This window comes from Coregonus clupeaformis, unplaced genomic scaffold, assembly GCF_020615455.1.
Source record: "Coregonus clupeaformis isolate EN_2021a unplaced genomic scaffold, ASM2061545v1 scaf0617, whole genome shotgun sequence".
Lineage (NCBI taxonomy): Eukaryota > Metazoa > Chordata > Actinopteri > Salmoniformes > Salmonidae > Coregonus > Coregonus clupeaformis.
Window position 1 is genome coordinate 115,388 of NW_025534072.1, and position 6,262 is coordinate 121,649.

The 6,262-nt window shown below is 40.2% G+C and overlaps 1 pseudogene; it reads right to left on the bottom strand.

The window, feature by feature from the left end:
• Positions 1-3,254: 3,254 nt before the first annotated feature.
• On the bottom strand, positions 3,255-5,032 carry LOC123485223 (annotated as a pseudogene).
• Positions 5,033-6,262: the final 1,230 nt, after the last annotated feature.

Genomic DNA, 6,262 nt, shown 5'->3' on the forward strand with positions numbered 1-6,262 from the left:
ACGAGAGCAACTTCTCCCAACCATCCAACAACAGTTTGGGTGATGACCAATGCCTTTTCCAGCATGATGGAGTACCTTGCCATAACGCAAAAGTGATAACTAAGTGGCTCGGGGAACAAAACATCGACATTTTGGGGGCGGTGCTTGAAATCATTGTTCTTCCTCTGTTAACCATGGTTACCTGCAAGGAAACATATGCCGTCATCAGTCACTCCTGTGTCTTGTCTGTGTGCTTAGGGTTGTTGTCCTGCAGAGCCCAACCTGTTTTTCATGTTATTTTGGCATTAATACGTGTCACATATCCGTTTGCAAACAATGAAAAAAATATATATATAATTGAGTTAATAACACCACATACAAAGATGGTCTCTTTTTTGCTTTCTTGAGTAAGGCAGCTTCAAAATGCAAGTGTTTCAGCCTAGCTCAGTGCTTTCTGTGGTGGTGGGGCAGCCAGTGGAAAAATACGGAGCGCAATGGTTGGTAATGTTCTCTAGTTGTGCCGTGATTGGCTCAGTGTTCTGTTACTCATGGGGACTCATGGGGACACTACAGGGAGAGCACGAAAATTCAAACCTCTTGGGTGCTGCCATAGAGTTACATTAAAGTGCCCATCCAAGAAGGCTCAAGGTCATTGGCCACAGATAAAATGACGTCAAATCACATTATATCTTCAGTAGCTTTGATTGGATGTCAACATCGTATTTTCAAAATCTTAGCCAGGAAGCTAGCAGTCATCATCATGAATCAAGACGACAATCTACTGGCAAATCCTTTTTCAATCCTTGTCATATGAAGAGAAATTGAAGAGAAATCATAGATCAAACATATCAGTGCTCATCGGCCATTGGACATAAACATAACACAACAAGTTGGAAATCGCAAATTCAACAGTGAGTGATTTGGAAGGAATCAGTGGCTATCTGCAAGCATTGCAAAGCAATGACTAGCCTGCTATTCAGTGGAGTAGATGTGTGGTCCAAGTCTGGGTTTAAGGGTCTCTTTTCCAAACTTAAAAGGATAAACATTCAACATTGGCCATGCTGTTAATCCAGCATGATTTCTGTCGCTTTCAAAACAACTGGAAATTCGGAACTGGGAGATCTCTGAAAATAATTAGCTCATACTGGGAAAATATGTTTTTGAACAGCCATCCAACTCAGAATTCCAAGTTAGGAACTCGGGCCTCTTTCTAGAGCTCCGACCTGAATATCACTGACGTCATGATTCGACCTTGATTTTTTCAAAGTTCCCAGTTGTCTTGAAAGCACTAGCTAATGTGACACTTTATCTAGTCTGTTTTACTCTGTGGTTAGTGTGGTTCTTAAAGGAAACAATCTAGCAGAAGGAGGATCCTCCTCTATTGGTCTCCTTCTCACAGAGCACCCTGCAGTAGTCTTTCTGCAGGGTGCTCCATTTTATAAATTTTGCAGCAGTCTTACGGCTTGGGGGTAGAAGCTGTTAAGGAGCCTTTTGGATCTAGACTTGGCCCTCCGGCAGCGCTTGCCGTGCGGTAGCAGAGAGAACAGTCTATGACTTGGGGGACTGGAGTCTTTAACAATTGTTTGGGCCTTCCTCTGACACCGCCTAGTATATAGGTCCTGGATGGCAGGAAGCTTGGCCCCAGTAATGTACTGGGCGGTACGCACTACCCGCTGTAGCGCCTTTAGTGTGGTTCTTAAAGGAAACAATCTAACAGAAGGAGGATCCTTCTCTATTGGTCTCATTCTCACAGAGCATGCTGCAGTAGTCTTTGTGTTTCACAAGACATGTCTGTTTGAGAATGTACTGAAAGTTCTCCCATGACATCATCACAAAAATGGCCCCTCCCCCTGGACCACAAGTTAGAATAGATGGTGCTGTATCACAAATGAGATGCTTAACTCAGAGGGTGGAAAGAGGGTTCATTAGCAGTTTTGTGGTTTGTAACTGATTTCAGATAACTAAATATACAGTACATTACAGTCAGTTTTATAAATAACTGTTTTGCTGTGGCTGTAATCTGTCTGGTGCAACAAGAACAACTTGTAAAGATAGTGAGAACAACAGTGACACCACATAGACATCCTTCTGAAAACCACATAGAGACACAGAGACACAGAGAGCAGGTAGGAGGGTCCTGTGTGCACAAAGCTAGCAGGCTACCTGACCAAAGCATAGATACGACCTCATCTTGGGCTTACAGAAGACTGCAGAGTACCTGTGAAGTTGTTCACTATGTGGGGGTGTGTGTGAGTGGCATGTTATCAACACAACTAAAGGAGGACAACGCATTACAGAGGAGAGATGACTTGAATAAATAGGTTGTCTCCCATACTTATTCAACCACTCCCTATCAAAAATAAACTTCACGTAAAAACATGTCATTGTCTTCGTCATACAGATCACTCTATTACCAGTTTTATTTTGAGTGATTGTATGGATCCTCCTGGTAACTAAGCTACACTTTATAATAACTTATTTGATGATAGAAGTAATGATCCAGTGATGATGACTACCTAGCCTGTTTGATACATGAGTCTCTATGATGCTGAAATGGGTTTGTAACATGTTATATATTTGTAATAAGCATCAAATTACTATATTACCTTGTTATAGATTCTTAACATCCACACATTGTGTTTGTTGGGCACTTGTTTGACAACTATTTTGGCTACACACAAACTATCTTAGGAAAGTACGTTTTCAACGATTCATCAATTTGTACATTTTTTACAACTTCTAAAAGTTGCTGCGACTCTACTGTTGAAGCAGTCACAGAGACTTCCATATAGACTGCTGCTCACTATTAGAAAGATACATTAATTGCAGTCCTGCAAGGTGCACCTATACCTTCACATTTAGTCAATAGTTTCTGAAAACTGCTAAATCACGATGTGTACATTGTCACATTTGAAATCAGTCTCTGAACAAAATACTGTTCAAATAATATTCAGCTAGGATGTTTATTTTTACTTCAAGGCATTTTTTCTCAATACAGTTGTGCTCTTCGTGACATGGTTGTTTATGGTTTACATGCACTGAGGACTGTAGAGAGCGTGTGGTGAGGACTGACAGTATGAATGCAAACCAAACAATACCTCTAAATGAAAGCAGTTGAATGTTTTATTGGATCTAAAATGCACAACAATATCAATGTTAAAAGGAGCTTGACAGAATACAAGTAATTGTAACACACAATGCAAAAGCCATAGTTATACATATAGTCTAGAAAACACAAAATCAATGCAAGTTATTAAAGATCAAAAGTTGATGTTTCAGTCCATGTTTTGGCACCTCAACTCAGAATACAAAGTGTCTCTCTCCATGGTGCTCCTCTGTCTCTGGGTCTTTGGCTTCTTGTGGATGACGTTCAGAGCAGCGTAATGGACCGACGTGAGTGTGTCATCATCTTCTTGATCCTAAAAGGAATAGCAAAATAAATTCCAAAGACATCAGGAAATTCCCTGATATTCTGATAGAAGGACCTGTTTACAGTTCATCAAACTCATACAAAGAAATGATCACTTTATGGTCTACATACCTGGTAATAAGAACTGACGACTGTCGGTCCACTTGACTGAGGGCGCGTTTCTTTAGACAAACACATGCTGGAATCATCATCGTCATCAACATCATCATCATCATCATCATCATTTTCAACGTCATCATCATCATCATACATTGAATTAACCCAGTTTCATGACTAAAACACGTAATGTATACTGCACCAACAGTTTAAGCATATATTGTGCACAATGATAACGTTTACCTCTACACAGCAGAGAGGTTTTCTTGGTCATCTTATACAAAACACAACCAAGGACAATGATGAGGATGACACAAAGAGCCAACGCTTACACCCAGACAGTACACCAAGAGAACATGGTCCTCCCCCTTACAACCATCTGTAGAAATACAGACAGTGATAGAGGAAATTCAGGACATTTTGCTCAACCAGGCATACAATTTATTCTCAGCAATGTGAAAGAATGTTAGACATTTTCAGAAATGTCAGAAATATCACTTACTTTCAATGTCCAGCTTGGTCCCGTTTCCAAACAGTATCTCCCCACAAGAGGCCACAGCACAGTAGTAAGTCCCAGCATCAGAGAGGCTGAGGTTCCTCTTGGGGAGGTTGTAGACACAGCTCTGTGTAGGAGACCAGCCTCAGGGCTCTTCTCACACTGATCACTCCTGTCTTCCATGGGTGTAAATGATTCCTGGACGGGATTCTCCTGAGCCATGTCTGAACCAATAGACACTGTGTTCTCCTGCACAGGTCTCAGTGTGTATTGTACAGTTCAGAGTCACAGAGTCTCCTGGCTGGACTGACTCAGACACAGACTGCTGGAGAACAGACATGCTGTTGGACCCTGAATCTGAAGAGAGTGAGTAAGATCATGGTGTGTACATTCTATTTTCCTCCAAATTCATTAATTTACCATTATATGAACACACTTCAGTACCAACATGTTAAAAAGTAACTTAAGTTACCTTTGACAATTAAAATAGTTCCTTCTCCAAATGTGACATCACTCGCTAACATAACACCACAGTAGTATGTAGCTGAGTCCCCTGACTCTGTCTTGGAGATGGTCAGGTTACAGCTGTCAACTCCTCTCTTCACACTCAGATGTTTAGTCTCATTAAAGTCCTTGGTAAAATTGTTGTAATAAAAAGCCGTTGGAGGGCGGTAATATGATGATGCCATGAGAAGAGGCTTCTGTCCAACAGTTTGCTTGAACCAAGAGATACCGATAAATTGAGATCGACAAAAGCAAGTGAGAGATACACTTTGTCCAAGGTGTGGTAACCATCACAGGGTCTGGTTGGATTACATCCTTGTTAAGTGCACATCCTGGGAAGCAAACAAACTAACTAAATCAAAGACAAAGGTATAGTACAGAATGATACATTATTATCATTATTCAGACTACATAGTCATTAAAATGGATTAAAAAAGACTATGACATAAAAAGTAAAAGATCCACATGAATATTTCTTACTTACCCAAATTGGAGCAAAACAAAAAGATTGTCCAATATATCATCATCATTTTAATGTTCTTTCTGCACTGTATAGTGTGTGGGTCTGACATCGGGGCACCTTTGATATGATGACATCGGGTAATCATTATGAAGTAGGCGGAAACTCTGAACAAAGTGATTTTATTGGCTGTCTGAACAGGCATGAAGCAACTGATAAAAACTACCTCTGTAGCTCAGATGGTAGAGCACGGTGCTTTAACGCCAGGTAGTGGGTTCGATCCTCGCATCCACCCATACACAAAAATGTATGCACGCATGACTGTATGTCGCTTTGGATAAAAGCGTCTGCTAAATGGCTTATTATTATTATACAATCTAACATGTGTCCTGTGGCATACCATAGTTAGAGCAGCCCCTTCAAATGATGTAAAGTCAGAGTTACTGGTTTGTATTTTTTCATCATTTGGGTCGGTGGCTGAGACTAGTGGTACATATGTCCTCTTTGACATACACAGGGGTTTACATTGTATTTCTCACTTCATGTCTGTAGAGGGCAGTTCAAGCTTTCAGGAGGAAGTGAACCTCTGGTGAGGTTCGCACATTTTTGACAAAATAAAGATGTGATCATTTGATAACTGGTGCAAATAAGTGGTAAGAATTGGGCAAGTCATTAATATGTAGGAATTAAAAACATGTTTATTGAAATATAACACAAGCATAAGGGCAGGTTACAGAGTTCCATGTTACAAATATTATCATCAATAGGACGAGTTCAGACATTTGCAAAATCATAATATACATTTTGTTGTACACTTCTACAAAAACAAATATATCCAGTCATTGAACTCAGCCACTATTGGTGACGATTTGAGACTTCTGAAACCATCCTAGTATCAGCTTTCACACTTTGGGGAAAATTATGCTCTGCACCTGAGTTATTGTACATGTAGACTACGGTGAAAAGTTTTAGAACACCTACTCATTCAAGGGTTTTTCTTTATTTTTACTATTTTCTACATTGTAGAGTAAGTAGTGAAGACATCAAAACATGAAATTACACATATGGAATCATGTAGTAACCAAACAAGTGTTAAACAAATCAAAATATATTTTATATTTGAGATTCTTCAAATAGCCACCCTTTGCCTTGGTGACAGCTTTGCACACACTCTTGGCATTCTCTCCAACCAGCTTCTCCTCAGGAATGATTTTCAAAGTCTTGAAGGAGTTCCCACAAATGCTGAGCAGCTGTTGGCTGCTTTTTCCTTCACTCTGCGGTCCGAGCTCATCCCAAA